Source organism: Xenopus laevis, chromosome 7S (genome assembly GCF_017654675.1).
Source record: "Xenopus laevis strain J_2021 chromosome 7S, Xenopus_laevis_v10.1, whole genome shotgun sequence".
In the NCBI taxonomy this organism is placed as follows: domain Eukaryota; kingdom Metazoa; phylum Chordata; class Amphibia; order Anura; family Pipidae; genus Xenopus; species Xenopus laevis.
This window is the reverse complement of record NC_054384.1, coordinates 46285433-46308493: the sequence shown is the minus strand read 5'-3', so window position 1 is coordinate 46308493 and position 23061 is coordinate 46285433. Positions and strand designations below refer to the sequence as shown.

At 40.0% G+C, this 23061-nt stretch overlaps 2 long non-coding RNA genes across 2 annotated transcripts in view; one reads left to right on the top strand and one right to left on the bottom strand.

Annotated features, from left to right (window-relative positions):
- LOC121396332 overlaps positions 1-23061 on the top strand; it is a 42436-nt gene that overhangs the window by 11339 nt on the left and 8036 nt on the right. The window contains exon 2 of the long non-coding RNA XR_005962986.1: positions 4848-4963. This is a non-coding gene — a long non-coding RNA (uncharacterized LOC121396332). The remainder of the gene's footprint in view (positions 1-4847; positions 4964-23061) is intronic.
- On the bottom strand, positions 5328-22612 carry LOC121396331. The gene is made up of 5 exons (XR_005962985.1): positions 22521-22612; positions 15856-15937; positions 13978-14059; positions 13099-13659; positions 5328-5455 (listed from the first exon to the last, which is right to left on the bottom strand). It is a non-coding gene; the product is annotated as an uncharacterized LOC121396331 (long non-coding RNA).

Sequence of the window (23061 nt, the reverse complement as noted above, 5' to 3'; positions counted from 1 at the left end):
TCAGAGCCATAGCCCTTCCACTTAATAAGATACTGGAGCTTACCCCGTACCAGACGAGAATTGAGGAACTCCTGGATCTCAAATTCAGGCTGACCTTCGACTAACACTGGGGGAGGAACAGGAATAGTGGCTGGTTTTAGAAGAGAAACATGAAAAGAATTAGATATTTTAAACTCTGCAGGTAATTGGAGACGAACAGAAGAGGAATTGATTAATTCATTTATTGGGTATGGACCAATAAACCTGGGCCCCAGTTTGAGAGAGGGGACCTGCAACTTTAATATTTTTGGTAGATAGCCAAACAGAATCTCCCACCTTGTATTGAGGAGCCTCTCTACGAGATCTATCTGCAGCTTTCTTTTGAGCAGAGGAAGCTGCAGAAAGAGAATGATGAACTTGGGACCAAACTTTAGAAAAGTGATTGACAGAGGAATTAGCAGAGGATACAGAGGAATCTAAACCAGAAAAAGAAAATGCTTTTGGATGTAGCCCATTTACAATAAAGAAAGGAGACTCCCCAGAAGAGGAGTGAGTGGCATTATTGTAGGCAAACTCTGCCCAGGGCAACAATTCCGCCCAAGAGGACTGGTTATCAGATACATAACACCTGAGATATTGCTCCAGGGATTGATTCACTCTTTCAGTTTGTCCGTTGGTTTTGGGATGGTAAGCAGTTGAGAAGGATAAATCAATACCAACTAAAGAGCAGAAAGCTCTTCAAAACTTCGAGACAAACTGAACACCTCTGTCAGACACAATGTTAACAGGAAACCGATGTAACCTGAAAATATGAGAGATAAACAGATCGGCTAAGGTTTTGGCAGAAGGGAGGTGTGGAAGGGAAACAAAATGGCTCATTTTACTAAACCTATCCACCACCACCCAAATTACAGTTTTACCCTGAGAGGGAGGCAGATCTACAATGAAATCCATCGAAAGATGGGACCATGGCCTCTCAGGGATTGGTAACGGATTTAACAAACCTTGTGACAATTGACGAGAGGTTTTTGACCTTTGACAAATTGGACAAGAATTTACGAAAACCTTAGCATCCTGTTTAAAAGAAGGCCACCACACATGACGGGCTAACAAAGAAATAGTTTTGGCAATGCCAGGATGCCTAGACATTTTGGAGTTATGAAGCTCTTCAAGAACTTGTTCCCTCAGCTCCTCAGGCACAAACATTCTCCCAGCGGGAGCATCTGCTGGAGCAGAAGATTGGACAGGGGACAACAAGGTGGAGAGGTCAGAATCCAATGCGGCTACAATCAACTCCCTAGGAATGATGGGGATGCACTCACTAGAGTCAGAGGAGGTAGATTCAAAACTCCTAGAGAGTGCATCAGCTTTGGTGTTTTTAGATCCAGGCCTATATGTTAAAGAAAAATTAAACCTGGTGAAGAACAATGCCCATCTAGCTTGCCTAGGGTTTAGCCGTGTGGCCGATTCTATGTAAAGCAGGTTTTTATGGTCTGTATATACGGTTACCATATGTTTAGCACCTTCAAGTAGATGCCGCCATTCCTCAAAGGCCCACTTGATAGCCAACAATTCCCTGTTCCCAATATCATAGTTTGCCTCTGCAGGCGAAAACTTCCTAGAGAAAAAGGCGCAGGGATGTAACTTGTTTGGTAATCGGGTGCCTTTGGGAAAGGACTGCCCCAGCACCCACTTCAGAGGCATCTACCTCCACAATGAATGGTAAAGCAGTATCTGGATGCTGCAAAATAGGGGCAGAACTGAACTCTTGTTTGAGGCGTTCAAAAGCTCGAACTGCTTCTGGGGGCCAAATACTAGGGTCAGCACCCTTTTTGGTCAAGTTAGTGATATAGATATATATATATATATATGTGTATGTATGTGTGTATATATATATATATATATATATATATATATATATATATGTATGTGTATATATGTGTGTGTATGTATATGTATATATATATATATATATATATATATATATATATATATATATATATATATATATATATATATATATATATATATATATATATATATATATAAAAGACACTCCAATATCCGCACACGCTATCTGGTATTGAATAAGTATCGGGTGCTGTGCTGTAGTTGAAAGTTTGTACAGGACCAGAGAGTAGCACACACACCATATCTTCTTTGCTCCAAAGGATTTATTAGAATACAAAAATCATTTACATCAACGTTTCGGTTGTGCTCTACAACCTTTATCAAGATGTGGAAATGATTCTCAATTTAAGCAATCACACGCTCAAAGACGAGGAAATTAAACTTTTATCGAAAGGACTCTCTTTTATTCCCTCCTTCCATAGCAATTCATTGGAACAAATGACGGATATATATAGATTTCAACGTACATTAAAATTAAAAGAACATTTTCATATACCTAATGATAACAAAGAGGTTTTTAGAGCCAAGAGCAGTTATGAACACACCAAAGTCCATTGAAGCTTTCACCCGATTACTGATAGATGAAGCACAAAAGATCAATACCGGATGCAGAGCACCCCCCAATCTAACCAGGGCTGAAAGAGAAGCTATCCAATCGTTATCTTCTAACCCAAATATCGTGATCCGATCGGCCGATAAGGGTGGAGCAGTGGTGATACAGAACTACAGCACCTAACGCACAGAGATTATGAGACAACTTGGAGATGAGGCGGTTTACCGACAATTGAAAGGTGACCCTACATTAATGTTCAAGAGACAGGTAGATGGGGCATTACAAACTGGCCTAACAACAGGGTGCATCACCGAGAACACTTTGAGATTTTTGACTACTGAACACCCCATCTGTCCAATATTGTGCACACTACCAAAAATACATAAGGACAATGTACTACCTCCAGGTCGTCCGATCGTGAGTGCAAGAGGTTCAGTGTTACAACCGCTAGCGATATTTGTGGATCATTATTTACAACCAATAGTAACTAAGACTTCATCGTACGTTAGAGACACAGGTGATTTTCTGCATAAATTACAATGAGCTAGTCCAGTACCACCCAATACATGGTTGGTGACTATGGATGTGTCCTCGTTATATACTGTGATCCCTACTGAGGAGGGTATTGAGACAGTACAAAGAGCCCTTTTAAGATACCCTGCCAATGCTCGACCACCTGTAGATTTTGATTGATCTTCTACAATTATGTTTAACATGCAATTACTTTAAATTTGAACTGTCATACTTCTTACAGGTCAGTGGAACGAGTATGGGGTCAAATGTCGCCCCTTCGTTTGCTAATCTCTTCATGGCAAGGTATGAGGAGGAATACATTTGGCTCACTTACGGTAAATACATACATAGATTATATCGGTTCATAGACGATCTTTTTTTGGTGTGGACGGGGTCGAAACAACAATTTGAAAACATGATTCAAAGTCTTAATACACTTCCCCCACTATTAGATTCACTGCAACTATTGATGCTCAAGAAGTAGCCTTTTTGGACCTGCTGGTGAGGAGAAAATTTGAGACGACAACCTACAGAAAACCAACTGATCGCAACACCATGTTACTGGACTCCTCATGCCATCCACCGCATGTCCTAAAGAGTATTCCTTATTCCCAAATGCTGCATATGGTGAGAAACAACACGTGTCAGGACAAGTTGATTACACAGCTGGATGAGATGGTGGTTCGATTTACACAGAGAGGATATAATCTATCGGATTTATTGGAATGCAAAACCAGGGTTCTACAACACACACAGAATGAATTAGTGAACAAACCACACGATAAGCCGTTTGAGGGGGTGGAACAACAACTTACTTTTATTACGACCTACACTCAAATTAACAGATCTCTCACTCAAGCAATACAGACACATTGGTCAGTGTTAGAGAGAGATAAGACGTTACCCCCTATTTTTAGAACATGTCCTCTGATAACTTACAAAAGAGGCAGGAATCTCCGAGAGATGTTAGTGAAGACTGATTCGATTCAGTGTTATCAGAACGCTGGTCCTACAACGTGGTTATCCAGTACAAGGAATGGCTGTTTCTGCTGTCCGTCCTGCACTACATGTAGTCATTTAATGACCGGACCATACTTCAACCATCCGCATACGGTGAAGAAGATTGACATCAAATACAGACTGTCGTGCACATCCAAATTCTTAACTTATATCATCAAATGCCCTTGCGGCTTATTCTATGTGGGCAAAACTATCACGAACCTGAGACATCGGATGGCAAACCATAGAAGTGCGATTCGATCGGCACTAGAGACAGGAAAAGCAGAGACACCAGTGGCCTTACATTTCCTGAGGAATAAACATACATTGGCACCCGGGGAGGAGATTGTGAGAAATTATTGTTATTATTGTTAAAGGCGGAACTGAGATGGATACATAAATTGAACAACATCAATCCTGGTGGATTAAATGAAGTGGTCTCATACGCACCTTTTTATTGATTAACATCTAATTTTCCCCCATAGATAGCAGGGTATACACTGATGGAGGGTCCTTTTGGAGTGAGGGGGGATTACAGTATATTTGTACATTAGAGGTTACCTATAAGGAAGTTTGTGGGGGCCCTATGACAACCCAACATATGAAGTCCTGCCGGTATAGGGGATACCGTCCAGAATTGATATCTTGACAGTAATGGAGGGATAGGGGAAACAAACAGTTAACGTACAATAGGGTTAAGTTTAATCCCAACTAGTGAGTTAATTGCATTCCGGGAAAGTTAGTTCCCGTATTTTAATTGTAATGTTTTGATTTCTTTATATACATAAGAATAGGGGGCGGTCCCACAGGGGAGTAAGAGGTCCCTTTGAGCATCCTAAATATGTATCCAGCATTTTATATATAACTATTTTTATACATATATTGTTTATAGATTGGGCAAACCAAGGGCTGTGTGCAAGCGGGAACCTGGATTGGCACTTCCTCAATAGAATACGGTGGTGGACACTTCTGAGACGCGGCAGTGGCGGTTAAGTGACACTGGTTAAGGTATAGTACACGGTGTTAACATACTGATGGATGAGGTGGTTGATGTGCGTGTAGAAGTTCTGACTGATAGTGGTCATAATAAATGTATTTTGGGTGATAGGTTTCACCAAACTACATAAAGCATCACTCTGTTTTTTCATTTATTTATTCAGCACGTTTTAACACATAATGTGACAGTTTAACATAAGCACAGTACAACGAGCAGGTTTATTATGGATTAATACACACCAACCCACGGAACTACACAGGTACACACACAGTGGTACATTGGTTCACGAATACAAAGCCTGGACACACTGGATGCGAATGTAGAACCTGGCGAGCAGTCTGGAACCACTACTCTAGCTACAGCACGCTATGGAGGCACAGCGAAAGATGTATGGCATGTCAACGGATACTTTTACACATTGATACTTAGAATGGGCCGGATTCACGTGGTTGTTACATGGTGACGGTTTGCATATCCAGACGGAGATCGCGGCACACTGCGCCCTAGAGAGAAAAGAAAGTAAAAACAGCAGGGGAGGTGAGTTATAGTTGCACAATATTGGAAATACCCATGCACGCCAGTGAAAGGACTGGGGCATGGCCAGCAGTATAAGAGGATACTGAACTGGACATAAAACCTGATTTGCGATGGTAGAAAAATATTCTTTAGAATACAAAGGAACAGTGAATTCATGCAGATTAAGGATGCGGGGGGGTCCAATAGGAGCGGGTTACGTCACTATGCGACATGGAGTTGTAATTTCGCACCTTTTTACTTTGTATGTAATGGTGGTTTATACTTGTATTTGTGACTTTGACAAAGGCTGGGACGCGGCCGAAACGTTAGTTTTCTAGAATAAAATACTTTATATTTTCATAAGCCCTGTGAGTGCGGTCACTGCTTTGGAAGATTACAGACTACACTGGATACACGCACCCAGGCCAGGAAGAAATCTTTAAATGTGAGTGCTGTGATTGTGGGGAATATATATATACTGTATGTGTGTGTGTGTATATATATATATATATATATATATATATATATATATATATATATATATATATATATATGCGTGTGTATGTATATATATATATATATATATATATATATATATATATATATATATATATATATATATATATATATATATACAAACTCCAACGGTTTAAGCACTCCCACGCAGTAGTATCAACCCAGGTGCTACTCCTTGCCGTTAGTATATAAGTCCTCTTGTGTAGGAATGCACACTGGGATTTTAATAAATTGTGTAGATCTTTATCTCTTAAAGAACAATTTAATTCCACGGAAACTTTACCTGAGGTGTGTTCTCCTTTGAAGTTGAAAAGCATGTATGTGCCCCCCTTGACTAACCCGGCGATTAAGCTGTATAAAAATTCAATTGATGAAGAAATAAAACATATCATAACTGATCATAGATTTCGGGATAATTTGTCAAAAGAGGAACGTACTGCTATTAAAACATTAACAGATGATACTTCAATAGTGATTCGCCTTGCGGATAAAGGGGGAGGAGTGGTGTTGCTGAACTATGTCGACTATCGCAGTGAAATTGTGACTCAATTATCTGATTTGTCTGTTTATAAACATTTGTCTGGCAATCCTATTTCCCAATTCAAAAAGCAAGTAGATAATGTTATACAAGAGGCCTTTAAATTGAATATGATAACTACACAGGAGAAAGATTATTTAACTATGGATTATCCGATATGTCCAATCTTATACACCCTCCCAAAAATACACAAAAGCTTAACTTCTCCACCAGGACGCCCTATAGTCTCTGGTCGTGATTCATTATTGTTTCCATTGGGTAAATATATTGATAATACTCTCCAAACTGTTGTCCAAAATATTCCGACTTATTTAAAAGATACTCCTCATCTATTAAAATGCCTAGATTGTATAACATTACCGAGTGATTGCCCTGTACTACTTGCCAGTATGGACGTAGTCAGTCTATACACCATAATTCCACACAATGATGGCATAGACTCGGTGAGACGTTCTTTGCATGAATTTGATGCCTATAATGGCCCTCCCATCCCATTTATCCTGGAATTATTACAACTTACATTAGAACTTAACTATTTTCGTTTTGAATATGATTATTATTTGCAGATTTCCGGGACAGCGATGGGAGCGGCCATGGCACCAGCATATGCCAATCTATATATGCACCAATTTGAAAAAAATCATATTATGCAAAATTTTGGTGAAAAAATATTGTTCTTTAAACGTTTCATCAATGATATGCTGATAATTTGGAGTGGTTCTTTCGAGGAATTTAATAACATGGTTGATTTTTTGAATGGGTTACCCAGCCCTGTAAAATTTACATTTACTGTACATGAGAACCATGTTAATTTCCTCGATGTGCAGGTGTTTCGTAGAGGCACACGTCTGGGTTATACCCTGTTTCGTAAAAAAACTGATAAAAATGTTTTATTGCATTATAACAGCTATCACCCTTGGGCTACCAAACGCTCCTTACCTATTTCTCAATTTTGTAGGGTCTTACGAAACAATACAGAGGAGGATGGCAGAACCACACAAATTGGGGAGACCTGGGTACGCTTTAGACAAAAAGGTTATCCTGTAAAAGTACTCAATCGAGCATTGACAATAGCTAAGGACAGGGTCGCCAATCCAACTCCCAGATTGAGAGAACCGCCGAATATGATTTTTAGCACCACTTATAATGATGCTTCTAAGAAAATCTGTGATAGTATCAGACATAATTGGAATATTGTGAAATCAGACAGTAATCTATCCTCAAAAATCCCAAAGCCTCCAATGGTGGGGTTTAAGAGGGGGGGTCAGTTTGAAAGACATGTTAGTTAAAAATGATCCTTTGTCGTGCTATCAAAAGATAACCAATAATTGGCTTACTAATGTTAAAACAGGTTGCTTTCGGTGTCCCAGCTGTACCTCTTGTAGATACATGAATCCAGGCACTAGTTTCAGACACCCACACACAGGAGAAAGATTCGCTATTAGACATCATATAACGTGTACTACAACACACGTGATATATTTAGTTACATGCCCTTGTGGTCTTTCTTATGTTGGCAAAACAGACCTGATGCTGAGATTGAGAATGGACGGACATAGATCCGCTATAAGTGTGGCATTCAGGGATGGTAAGACACAAAAACCTGTAGCGAAACATTATTTGGAAATGGGCCACAGACTTCCAACATTTAAATATATAGCGATCGACCACATACCCCCTCTCCGAAGAGGTGGTGATAGATCCAGGGCATTACTTCAACAAGAAGTTTTCTGGATAAGAAAACTTAATACGCTCTCGCCAGGGGGATTAAATGAACACTGTTCTTTTTCTTGTTTTCTTAATCAGAGATAAGGATCTATATTGTAACATATTGAAGTTTGTAACAGTTTCAACGTAATATGTGGCCCTCTTTGTAATTTTGTTGCATACTCAGCTAGTCAAGCTATCTGACAACAGCTATATAAGAGTTAATTTTGATTTGATGTTATGCTCCAGAATGAGGCTGTATAGTGATTGGTTAATCAACATGTTTTTAACTATTTAAAGTGATTTTAAACTTGAATCTGGGTCTTGATAAAGGTCCAAGCAGGGGACCGAAACGTTGACCTGTGTTCTTTTACCATTATGACTTAATAAAAATTGAAGATTTTATTAAAATCCCAGTGTGCATTCCTACACAAGAGGACTTATATATATATATATATATATATATATATATATATATATATATATGCGTGTATATATATATATGTATATGTGTGTGTGTGTGTGTGTGTGTATATATTATATATTATATATGTGTGTGTATATATAGTGAAAAAGGATTGCGGCACTCACAGGGTTTTAGTGAAAAAACAAAAAAAGTTTTATTATTAAGCCTCAACATTGTCGATCCCCCACAGGGATCTTCGTCAGGAGAAAAAACAAACAAACATCTATATATAGGAAGCAGCATGTATGGGCCGTACGCCCCAAAAGTGTTCAATACACTGGGTGCTCATGCATACAAAATTGATAGAAAATACGAGGTGATGGCACTCACAGGATTTGTAGGAAAAACAACTGGAGTTTAAACAAAAAAGTTTATTTCACGATATGTATTAATGCCAACCGCCATCAGCGGTATCCTGGCTAGGTTATCCAACGGTACCTTCACTAAGGCCTACCGTATTGGGGTAAATGTGTGTGTGGTCCAGGCAGACCTACACGCTTACTGTGGCTGGGTCATGCGGTCAACTGTAAGGGTGTGCTTGCCGTTTGTCCGTACCCACATACATGTATATTCAATGGTCTGCCATACCCTCTATTTCCACATAGGTGCAAAGAGTGCCTTGTCCTACTGTCAACATCAGGAGCCTCTTATGTGTGTCCTAAACCAGACAAGACTAAAAACAAGGTGTGGGCTGACACCAGGTAGTGAAATACAATGTACATACAATGAATGGTCCGCCTCAGGAACTGTGGGACAAAATTATACAAATATATAAGCATAAGTGCAGAAAGACACTTCAGGACCAACAGTTGGAGTGATCACCCATAGTCCTTGGGAAATGGTACAGCCGGCGCCAATTTGTAGCCACAATAGGCCTAGATAAAGCAACCCAGTGGTAGTGACTCGTTGAGGCCCCTGGGTGTTAAGGTATCCAGTTTGAAGATCCATTGCGATTCCCTGCGTAGTAGTGCATTGTCTCGGTCACCACCTCTATTCAGGGGTGGTTGATGGTCTATCGCCATGCATTTAAAGGTAGGGAGGCCATGTCCATGGGTCAAAAAATGTCTAGCTACTGGTTGAGTAGCTTTACCTTCCTTCAGGGCTTTACTGATGGCAGAGCAGTGATTTCTTATTCGTTCCCTCAGCGTGGTAGTGGTTTTGCCTACATAGTACAGACCACAGGGGCAGATAATGATATACACTACAAAAGTGGAAGTACAGGTTAGTCTATGTGCGATCTTCAGTCTTTTGCCCGTATAGGGGTGGGGGAAGTCCGGCCCGCTCAATAGACATCGACAGGTAGTGCACCTATAGCATCCTAATTTCTTATGGGTGGACAGCCAATCGGATTTTCTAACCCCATGTCCCTTAAAGTCAGTCACCATCAAAATGTCCTTTAAGTTTCTGTTCCATCTGTAGCCCATCATTGGAGTGGGCGCCTGAAAGAGAGACAAAGACTTGTCCATGGAGATCATGGGCCAATTGGATTTGATTTGTTTGGAGAAAGTATTGGCTGCAGATGTGTATGTAGTTGTAAAAATCAATGGCGTAGATTCTTTGGACTTAATACTGTCTTTACTCAATAGGAAAGCCTGGGTATGCTGCATGGCCTTAGACAGTTGTGTATCAAGAAGGCAACCCGAGTAGCCTCTTTCCAAAAATTTGTTGTACATGGTTTGTAGTTGTGCCCGGGCTGTACTTTCTCCAAACAAATCAAATCCAATTGGCCCATGATCTCCATGGACGAGTCTTTGTCTCTTTTTCAGTCGCCCACTCCAATGATGAGAAATTAGAAAAAAGATCTAATACATTTTTTTTACAATTTTTTTTCTCATTATAACATAATGCAACACAGGTCACTAAGTTTATCTGTAAAGTATGATCTTTTACGAGAATGATACAATGTTACTAATTACTAGAGATAAGAATGTTACATATGGTTGTTTTTATTCTTACTTGTTATTATGATACAATTTATGTAGATATGGGTAAGTTTTAATTCTTTATGGATTATTGTTTGCAACATCAGTGTGATGGGTTAATGATAGTCGCTGAACATATGACGATGCATATACGCAATCAGTGCTGTGTGTTTCCCGCCAGTGTGTGTATTTAAACAATGTTCCCTGTCTGTTTAGCTACTTTGAGAAAGGCTCTGGAAGAGCCAAAACGTTAGCCCATAGCTCTTTATGTATGTATATATATCTAATATGTATGTGTGTGTGTATATATATATATATATATATATGTGTATATATGTATATGTGTGTATATATATGTATGTATATATATGTATGTATATGTGTATATATATATATATATATATGTGTATATACATATCTGAGCTGTCTATATACCCCCTTATCTGAGCTGTCCACTGTGCGAAGGGTCCTAGGTAGTAGATAAGGGGGGTGCCATAGTACTGTTAGACTACATGTTCTATCGAAATGAACTGCTGGGCCAATTATCAGACACTGTGACATATAGACTACTCCCAGGTGACCCCACTAGTAATTTTAAAAGGGAACTTGATGGGATACTGACAAGCGCCTTGGGAGCTGGGTGGATCAACCAGACCACTTTTGACTATCTTGTCACTGACTATCCCCGTATCCCAATTATTTACACACTGCCAAAGGTTCACAAGTCCCTATCAGCCCCGCCGGGCAGACCCATTATCTCGGCAGTTGGTTCCCTCTACCAATCAATATCAACATTCATTGACCACTTTCTACAACCAATAGTACAATCTATGCCATCGTATACACAGGACTCAAGTCATGTAATCAGAAGACTTAAGAGTTTGGCCGCTATCCCCCCTAACTGCATACTGGTGACGATGGATGTAAAGAGTCTATATACCATTATCCCACATGATCAGGGGATTTCTGCCTGCAGGAAAGCGCTGCTTTCACCACACACTAGGACAGTACCTACGGAATTTCTTCTCCACTTGCTTGAATTGACTCTGACCCGCAATTTCTTCCAATTTGAAAAATCTTACTACCTGGGGGGGCCTCATCCGGACACCAGACACAGACTATATCTGCTGACATCTGTGTGGCGGCGGGGCTCAGTTACTAGGCCCAATTTGTCACGAGGCCTCTGGCTGGCAATAACTACTGCGCACAGTGCCTCTTTATCCTACATCTGCAAATACTTGCTCATAATTTTCATGCTCTGCTGCAACTCAGTTGCAATCACTTTACTTCGTTCAGAAGCAGTCTATCACGGGTACTAATTATTGTGGCCTCTGTTTATTTGATCCAGCCAGAAGTGTTGGAAATGGTCTTGCTGGGTATTACCACCACCACTCTTAAAGAGATACTGACACCTGAAATTAAACTTTTTTTTACATCTATTATAATATTGGCTTTGCAAGCTACTTCTAACTTTGCCATAAAGTAGCTTGCATGATGCTTTTACATTACCTGTCTGATCCCCCATGTTCCTGTATGACGGGGCTGCCATATTTGTGCAGCAGGAGTCCGTTAGCATTAGAAACTGGAACTAACAGGCTGAGATGGGACAGTCTGGTTGGCAAAGTCAGAGTGTCAGAGAGTCAGGCTTAGGATCTTCAACTAACAATTATATACAAAAACAAACTTCTCAGCAAAAAATGATCAACATGACCTATAGGTAACATCTAATGTACATTCATATGCTAAAATTCATTTTTTAGTGTCAGTATCACTTTAAGCCCTATATTGGACCCTTTTCTGCCACTACCTCCATTCATTACGCAACTGAACAGTGACGCAGCAACAAATTTATTTTCACTGCGCAATAGTGGCAACAAGGACTTTCACCATACCCACAAGAGGGCGCTAAAAGGACATTTCTTGAAATACAGCCAATCTAGCTTCTTCACCACTCATTTTGCCCTATAGGAACAACGTGCTCATCCACTTCTCTCATATGTGGGCATTAATAACACTTCTTTTTGCTGTTTGACAGGGTGTACACCCACATACTTGACTTTCTCTTTACTGTGCTGTGACAATTAATGGACATCAATTTTTCTCTACTTGCACACCCTTCAACTTCCTCCCTAGAGTCCAGATACTTACAGGGATGGGGTACTTTTTATTGCTACGGTACCTTACTTTTCCCATGATGTAACAACACTCAGTAATACAACCACTGGAACCGTGTTCAATTGATTACCATTTCCCTCGAATAAGACGTTTTATTCTGGGGCACATCGAACACATTCCAGACTTGATTATTTCTTTTTGGCTGAATCCCAAATTTCTAACATCTTAGACGCCACAATAGGCAATATAGCTATTACTGACCACGCCCCAGTCACTTTGACTTTGAAACAGGTTGTTTCCAAAACGACGTCACATAACTGGCGGTTTCCTTCCTATCTGACTGAAAATACTGATTTCCAAACTTACCTTAAGCAGCATTGGGCGAATAACTTGATGATAATTTGCCGCACTGGGACGATCATAACCTACTATGGGCAGCTTCCAAACCTGTTCTGAGAGGCCATATCACGGCATACTTAATAAAACAGAAAAGGCGCTTCAATGATAGGTATACATCTTTGCAAAAAGAACTTACAACTCACTATAAAGCCTTCAAACACACAAACTCTGATGAAGACAAGAAAAAATACACAGACACAAAGGCTTTATTTAACACTTTATTACATGACAGTGCACAATACAAAATTTCTCACACAAATAACAGGTTTTATAGATGGGGAAACAAACCGGGCAGGCTTTTAGCTAGATTGACCAAGCTTAACACCGCATCCCATTACATTAAGAAACTAAAGACAGGGGAGGGTTGGGCTTGAGATACTGAAACCATTGTAGCGGAACTTGAATCTTACTTTAAACAGTTTTACGAAGAAAACCAGGATCATCTGGAGAAAGGTCTTTCTTTCCTGCGTGATGCTCAACTCTCTAAGCTTTCGGTACAAGATAGGGAGATCCTAGAGGCTCCTGTAACTGAACGAGAAATTATGTAAACAATAAAACATCTTAAAAATGAAAAATCCCCAGGCCCTGACGGTCTGAGTGCGGAATATTACAAAATCCTCCTCCCAGAGATTGCCCTTTACTCACCACGCTCTTTAATGATGTTCTACAAGGCCATCCCCTATGGAATGAGGCAAATGAGGCGCGGATCATATTAATCCCAAAAGACGGCAAAGACCCCACTCTCCCATCCTCCTATAGACCCATTTCTCTTTTAAACCAGGACTTAAAAATTTTGACTAAAATCATGGCAGAGAGGTTACAGCTCATTCTCCCACACATACTTACCACTCATCAAGTAGGATTCCTTAAAGGGCGATACCCAGTCCAAGCTCTCCGGACGGCAATAGCTACTATGTATCAATGCAACCTGGAAAAGAGAAAACATGGCATATTAATCAATTTAGAGGCTGATAAAGCTTTCGATAGAATAACGCACACTCACATCAAACAACTACTTAAATTCCAACATTTTGGCATACTCATGCTCAACCTATTTAGAACTTTATATTCCCAATCTTATACTCATGTCACGGCGAATGGACTGAATTCGCATAGATTTCTGATACGGAGAGGCACTAGACAGGGCTGCTCCCTTTCGCCACTGCTCTTTAACTTAGCTCTGGACCCCTTGCTGAGACACCTACTTAACAATGACACCTTTCAAGGCATTCAAGTAGGCACACAACAGATAAAACTGATAGCGTACGCGGATGATATTCTCCTTTTTTTACATAAACCCCGTACCAGTAATCTTACAAAAGATTGATACATTTGGCACTATAGCTGGATTCAAAATCAACTTGGGGAAATCTGAGGCCCTACGCCTACAACATACCACTCCGTCAGATTGGACCAATCCATTCCCATTTAAAAAAGCCAAAAACCATATAAAATTCCTGGGAATCCATCTCACGCAAAACCACAAAGACATATACAAATCTAACATTAGACGCACTATTGACCAAATTGAACAAGACACTCGGAAGTGGTTACACATGAACCTAACTTTTTCAGGATGGATTCATCTAATAAAAATGACATTATTCCCTAAATTACTTTACAAGTTACAGATGCTACCCTATCGTATTTCCACGACTGACAGCAAAAGACTTCAACACATTTTAAGGACCTTTATATGGAATAAGAAACGTCCACGAATAAAATTTGCCACACTCCAATACCAGAAACATGACGGTGGACTCAACCTCCCCAATATAATGGAATATAATGATGCTGCCCTTCTTAGATATGTCGGTGACTGGCTCCACCACCGGAATGTATATACCACCATATCTTTAGATTCGGCCCTGTCTGACGGGTTATCACTTAACTCGCTATTACACACTCCACTCCCGGACATCCCCAAAAACATGCAGGAAAATCCTCTCTTCATCTACACATATAAAACCTGGCACTCCATTCGGAAAAAAGCAAACTTATCTCCTTTTAACTTGATAAATCTTGCCTGGCTCAACAATAAAATGTTTTCTCCGGGCTTAAACAGCATGGTTTTCAGAGCTTGGCAAACAGTCCTACCCATTTCGGCCCTGCTTCAAAAGTACCCATTTCTGCAGATGCATCAATTCTCATTGCTCCAGCTCTTACATTTCGTCACACGACGATGGGCCGAACTAACGGACAAAGATAAGAACAACCCACTTGACTCATTATGGCCAAAACATGATACTATCAGATCCACCGCTCATATTTACAAACAAATTAGAAGGACTGTTGATCCGGATAATACCACTATGGCCTTTACGAAATGGAAACTTATCATCCCACAGGCTGAAAACGTGGATATTCTTCGGCATCACACGCGAATGATGAAAATTTTGCCTGCTAGTACATACCAGGAAATGTCCCTGCAATTGCTACACCATGCTTACCTCACACCTCTAAAAAGATTTCATATAGGCACAACGCACTCAGATAGCTGCCTGAAGTGCGAAGTGCCCAGAGCCGATATGATACATTGTCTATGGTCATGCCCTCTTATACAACAGTTCTGGAAGGAAATCGCCAGTTATTGGGAAAATCAATTACCGTTAGCGCCACATGGGCTATATTTAGCAAATTGCAATCCACCCTACACATCTCCAAGCCGGAGAAAGCCTTAGCGGAGAGGCTGGCGGCGGCAGCCAGGAAGGCCATCTTACATACCTGGCTATCCCGACTTCTTCCGCCTCTATCTTTGGTGCATCAGAAACTGCATCACATATTCCATTTAGACTGGATTGAAACCCTAAAGAATAAGGAGAAAAACACAGAACGTTTTTTTGACACTTGGTTGACTTGCATTAACACCCTCACTCCACCTACAAAACTACTCACTATCCAAACTTTTCAAACTACCACATGGTATGAACGGGAGCTGCTGCTGGGGACCGATCTTGTCTGTGAGGCGAACCAACTGCTAAGATCCGTGGGACATCCGCAACAACCAGCTGTTTTGGGACCCCCCAGGAGTCATCATCTTAACCAACTATTTACTACCGCCCTATTTTGTCATAAACCTTAATGCTCTATCTTATCGTCTACAGGTAACAACACCGTGAGTAACTTTCAATATCTACAATTAGGGGTATACCTATCCATTTCCCCCTTTCCTGATCACTTGACTAGATTTTAGATTATTATTGTCTATCTTGCTTTATTACATTCAACTCTGTACTTGACTGTTTACCTTTTTATTTTCCTTTCTGTTCTTTTTTTTTTCTCTTATATGCATATTGAAAAACAAATTAAAACATTTGTGAAAAAAAAAAATCCACATATGCTATATACTAGCTGGGTACAATCATGCTTTCCTATTTATCTTATTTATTAACTATTTCATCTTAAATATTAACATGATAGGCAGTACTTTCTGTCAACCAAGGTGATGTAAAGCCACGTTGATTCAAATTAGTTTTTTTTTTTGTGTTACTGTTTTGAATGAGGTATGATGCTATACATAATGGAAATACTCTTTATCTGGAAAACCCCAGGTATAGGCATTCTGGATAGCAGAACACATGGGGGCCCATTCACTAAGCTCGAGTGAAGGATTCTAATGAAAAATACTTCGAATTTCGAAGTATTTTTTGGGTACTTCGACCATCGAATTGGTTAATTTCGTTCGAATACGAACGAAATCGAACGAAAAATCGTTCGACTATTCGACCATTCGATAGTCGAAGTACTTTCCCTTTAAAAAAACTTCGACCCCCTACTTCGGCAGATAAAACCTACCGAAGTCAATGTTAGCCTATGGGGAAGGTCCCCATAGGTTTGCTAACCTTTTTTTGATCGAAGGATTTTCCTTCGATCGTTGGATTAAAATCCTTCGAATCGTTCGATCGCAGGATTAGCGCTAAATCCTTCGACTTCGATATTCGAAGTCGAAGGATTTCAATTCGAGGGTCGAATTTCGAAGTATTTTTAACTTCGAAATTCGACCCTTAATGAATCTGCCCCATGCAGTTACTAGGTCAGAGGATTCCAGGTTAAGAGGAAAAAAGATTTTGCATTTAATTTAAATATTATTGATTTAAACAATGGATGGGTTATCTATTACAGAGCTGTGATCCATAGGAAGCAAAATTATGCAAAGGGTTATGTATGTGGGATGAGGTGCTAGATATAAAGCCTCCCTTCTCCCCCGCCACTTGTACCTTTTCACTGCTGTCCTTTTGCAGCTGTGATTGAAGGTGAGATCAGGGGGATGCTAAAGCCCACAAGGAGCGGGCCCACCAGGGTTTTTTCTCAGTGTCCTGCTGGCCCAGTCTGACCCTGTATAAAACCAATTTTTAAAGTTACAGCCAAGTACATGCCGAGGTAATGCCTATTTCAGCAGATGTGATGGATAATAAAGATTTAAACTAAAAAGTCACAGGATGAGTAATGTGCTTGAGCATGGCAGTGGTATGTGACCAAACTCAAATATTTCGAGATTTATTATACCCCGAGGCTGCTTAAAGTCCGAATGAAAAAGTACTCCATCTCAAACCTGCCGAGGTCATGTAGAAATCAATGGCAGATGTGCTTTTTACAATAATATATATATATATATATATATATATATATATATATATATATATATATATATATATATATATATATATATATATATTCAAACAGAATGGAATGCACAACCATTAGTATGCAGAAACCTGGGTGCTAGTCTGAGAAGTATGTAGACAAAATGCAGGGATTGACAGCACTCCAAGGAAATACATCAAGTCAATAGTTCAAATGAAAGTGGAGATTTATTGGTGATCCAACAACGAGCCTTCGTCGAGAAAAGCAGTGCACAAGTGTTTGGGGGTTTAAATAGGGTAAAAAATGGGCCAAGACACCTGTATACGATGCCTGTCACTCATCGTTTGTTATGCAAAGCAGTATATACATATGGATACAATGCAAATGTTGTTATCCATGTTAGGTATGCCCTGTTGTGTGGGAGAGTTCTGCTTATACACAGGGTGCGTCCTATTGTTACCCCACTCTGCCACATTATTCTGATGAGTAGCGAGCTACCCGTCCTATGCCCTGTATAGATGGGCCGGAAATGCACCGGAAACCCACAGTGAGCTGCGTCGTACCGTTACTAGGCAACCCGTGTCTGTCGCCGAGCACTCAACTGGTAGCAACCACAAAGGGAGCCAGTAGAGGCAGCGCTTGTGGGCGAATGTTAGCGGAGGGTTTTGCGGAGTGTGCAGTCACTGAAACCAACGGCTGCCTACTACTAGCGGTTCTACCCAGCCGCATCATTAGGGATACATGGGTGCCACGGTCTTCGTACTGCTTGTGCTCAGCTCACCTTGGTATAGGGACCCACATGCAGGGCAGGGTAGTACAAACATGTTAGGGCCATATATCAAAATGGAGTTCCCCAGTTGTGGAATTATGTGGGTGTTCTCAAGTCCAACATAAACAAGTCGGCATATGAGGGTGCGAGGGCACTGCCCATTGCGGTCCCAGCCACTTGTAAATAAAAAGAGTTCTCAAATCTAAAAAAGTTCCTGGTGAGGGTGAGTTCTAACTGGTGCAGTAGGAATTCTATAGGTACTGTTCCGGGTGGTGTAGATAGCAGTGCCTTCCTGCAGGATACAATTCCTTGGTCATGTGGTATCACTGTATAGAGACTTTTTACATCCATTGTAGCAAGTATGCATTTGGTAGGTATATCCCCCAGTTCCTTTAATCTCCTGATGATGTGACTAGACTCTTGTGTATAGAAGGGCATTGCGTGGACCAGTGGTTGCAGGTGGTGGTCAACAAATGTGGAAATTGGTTGGTATAGAGAGCCAACTGCTGATATTATGGATCTGCCAGGTGGGGAGGATAAGGACTTGTGTACTTTTGGTAATGTATAAATAATGGGGTTACGGGGGTAGTCTGTGGTCAAGTAGCTATACGTATCATTGTCAATCTATCCAGCATTTCTCCCCAGTGTCAGAAACTCATCTATTTCCCTTTTAAAAGTATGAGTGGGGTCATTTGGCAATAGTTTATACGTGCTGGTGTCCCACAGCTGTCCAAGTAATTCCTCCCTGTAATAGGAGTAGTCCAATAACACAATGGACACCCCCTTGTCAGCGGGCCTTACAACTAAACTGTTGTCAGCTTTGAGTAATTTAATGGCAGAGCATTCTGCCGAATTAAGGTTGTTATGTGTATTGACCTTACCCCATCCCTTTTTTATGTCGGAAGCAAGGATGCTCCCAAAGGTTTTGATGGGTGCGGGTGTATTTGTGGGTTTCAAAGGAGCTTCTACTTTTAAATAGTGGCCTCACCTGGGCAGGGGCATCTTTAAAGTGTTACTTTAGTTTAAGCTCGCATTGGAATCTATGCACGTCCACCAATAGTTCCATAGTGTCAGGGGTATTGGTGGGGACAAAAGACAGACCTTTAAAGAGAAGAGATATTTCACCTGGGGTTAAATTGTGTTTACGCAAATTAAATATTACACTCTCTTGCCCCTGAGGGGTTTTCCCTTTGGATTTATGGCCACTGCGTCTAGTACTTCATCTCCTCCTCCCTCTGCCGTATTCCCTTTTCTGGATTGTGTTTTTGCCTAAAAAAGGTTTGGCAGAACTAGTGTCGTTTGTGGTATCAGAGTCTGTGGATTGGTCAGAACTGTCAACTGTGTGTAGGGATTTGGGGAGATGTCGTTGCCTGGGAAATCTAGCTCTGGAGTTGTCAGATCTGAGTCCCATTAACAAACCATAAACCCATTTCGTCTTATAGTCGTCTGAGACTTTTGTTAGCTTGTTTTGCTTAAATATTGTCAGGTCTCTCTTATATTTGTCCACTGTATTGGATAGTTTATTTAACCAGTCATTGGTATTGTCTGACTTAAGGGTCTCTAGGTACTGTTCTTCTAGTCAACCTATATCGGGTTTTAATAGCCGAGAGCTCCTTTCCCACCTGTTCAACCACCAAAATATTATGTCAAATGAGCATCTGTTAAGAATCCCACACCATTTCCCACAAAAATCGGGATTGTTCCGGCCGATGTTAGGTATATTGGCAACCCTGAAACCTCTAGTAACTGCCGATGGTAGTTCGATATGTAATGTGTGTAATCAAGTATTTTTCCAAACCAGATTTTTTTCTAGTTGATTTATTGATAAATGAGTTTGGTCAAAATGGTTTTACTAAAATAATGAGAATTTTTTGGATTTTAATAACTAACCCCCTTAGTGCACCATTTGTAGAAATGAAGCCTTAAAGGGATACTGTCATTGGAAAACATGTTTATTTCAAAACGCCTCAGTTAATAGTGCTACTCCAGCAGAATTCTGCACTGAAATCCATTTCTCAAAAGAGCAAACAGATTTTTTTATATTCAATTTTGAAATCTGACACAGGGCTAGACATTTTGTCAGTTTCCCAGCTGCCCCTGGTCATGTGACTTGTGCCTGCACTTTAGGAGAGAAATGCTTTCTGGCAGGCTGCTGTTTTTCCTTCTCAATGTAACTGAATGTGTCTCAGTGAGACATGAGTTTTTACTATTGAGTGTTGTTCTCAGATCTACCAGGCAGCTGTTATATTGGTTTACTTCTCATTGTTCTTTTGTTTGGCTGATGGGGGGGAAAAGGGAGGGGGTGGATATCACTTCAACTTGCAGTACAGCAGTAAAGAGTGATTGAAGTTTATCAGAGCACAAGTCACATGACTTGGGGCAGCTGGGAAATTGACAATTGTCTAGCACCATGTCAGATTTCAAAATCGAATATACAAAAAATCTGTTTGCTCTTTTGAGAAATGCACTATTAACTGATTCATTTTGAAAAAAAATGTTTTTCCCATGACAGTATCCCTTTAAACTACAACAGGGACATTTTAAAAAAATGCCAATGAACTCTTTCTCAGTGAATTGTTAATTTATGTACACAGTCTAAGCCTTCAACCTAAAGAGTGGGACTCCACACCATTAGGCTTTTGAGCACTGTCAAGAAGACCATCTGTCAATATACACACTGTCATGCCAGAGTAACAAGTTAACTAGAAGCTCTAGTATTGCAGGGTTGTTCTAGCATTGAAGAGGTTAACTCTATTTCAGTTTGCTGAAATTTACCTTTCTAGAAAAAGATAAGATATGGAGTAGCATTTGATTAAGTATATTAGTATGCAGTTAAATTCAGTGCACCCCTGAAGAAGTTGTTGTGGCACGAGGGGAAATGCCAACCGTGAACTAGGACACAAAAGTTGATCCAGAACTCATCAAGACCATGTCTTGTGTGAACTAACACTGAGTTACTGTGTAATGATGGGTGGCTTTAACTTCTCTGTATGTTGGTCTAAAACTGGAGTACCTCCAGGAAACACACAAAGAAACAGGAAGAACATCCTGGTAGTGCTCTGGATAATCAAACTCAGCATCCATACCAAGAATGCTACCCACTAAACCACAGTACTGCTCAATTTATACCCAACGTACCATTTAGCAAAGTATATAGAGCTATTGCTTGTTTATAACTTTGTGTGTAAAAGTATTGTATTATTCCTATATACAGATGCAGCCACTTTGGTTTGTCTGTTTGACACAGAATAACTAAACACAGATATCCCATTTATCTCATTTAACACAGAAAACTGTGACACAACATCCCATCTAATTAAAGCATTCACCATTGTGAACAATGGTGCTTTGGTATGCTAATGAAAAGGTTAAATGCATTAAATGAGTTAAGATAACTTTAGATAACACAGTTTCTTCAATTAACTCTGAGTCATGACGCATTTAACTCACAAATCCAAGTGGCTTCATCTGTATATATATATATATATATAAATAAATAAATGGTAGTTCTTATATGGACAAATTACTGATTGACAATGTATAGCAGCACCTGGGAAAATTATCTTTGGCATTACTAGCACAAAAAATTAGGGGGAGTACAACTCAATGAATGTTTCATGGCGTTGCATTAACTACACTGATCTGTCCTCACTACGTGTTACCCTGGGGTAGTGTGTAGCTTGACATGCAGCTAAACTCCTTCCTTCATTAACCCACTGACCCAGGTTATTGAGCTTCAGTTTATTAACAAAGGGTAAGGTGTAAAACTAGAGAAGATAGAAAATGACAGTGCTTAGTAAGCTGTACAATATAACATATTTAAATGCATAAACACTGTGTAGCATATGTTAACTAAAAGGGGAGAGAGGCATCTTCATATAATATAAGGCCTAGATACCTAGGGAGAAACATATACTGTATAGCAGGGCCATGTGGTAGCTGCATAAAAACAGATATAAACTTGCATATAAATGCACAAAACAAGTAAATAACTATCTGCCTTTATAAATAGGCTTGGGCTATAAACAATACCTACCAAAGATGCTACCACGAGGCTGGATGGGGTAGGATTGCTGCAGATAAGGATGTGCTAGCTGTGGCAGCTATAGTGATCATTTCCTGGTATTACACAGGATCACATGGTAGGGGTATGGTGGCCTAAAAGGGACATTTCTATAGAAAAGGCATAACCATACAAGTAAATGACAAGATAATGAAATGCAAACTATGAAACAATGCTGGGGGCATAACATACACATATAGTCACAAACCAGTGCAGGAAAAATCCATGCTATAGTCTGTGGTAATTTTTTGTAGAGTAACCAATGATTAAAACTTCATATCTGCATATCTGCAAAAATCTGAATACAAAGCAATGGCAACATACACAGGTTGTCAAAAAAAATGTAATGGCTGAACTTCTAATCTATGCTGCATTATATTACTTTTACATAGAATATTGCTTTCAATCAGATCAGCCTTTCAGGATTCTTCAGGTCTCAAGAGTTACAAAGTACAGATGTAAATAGAATACAGGGCATGTCTCTTTAACCCAGGCATAAAAATTGACTAATCAA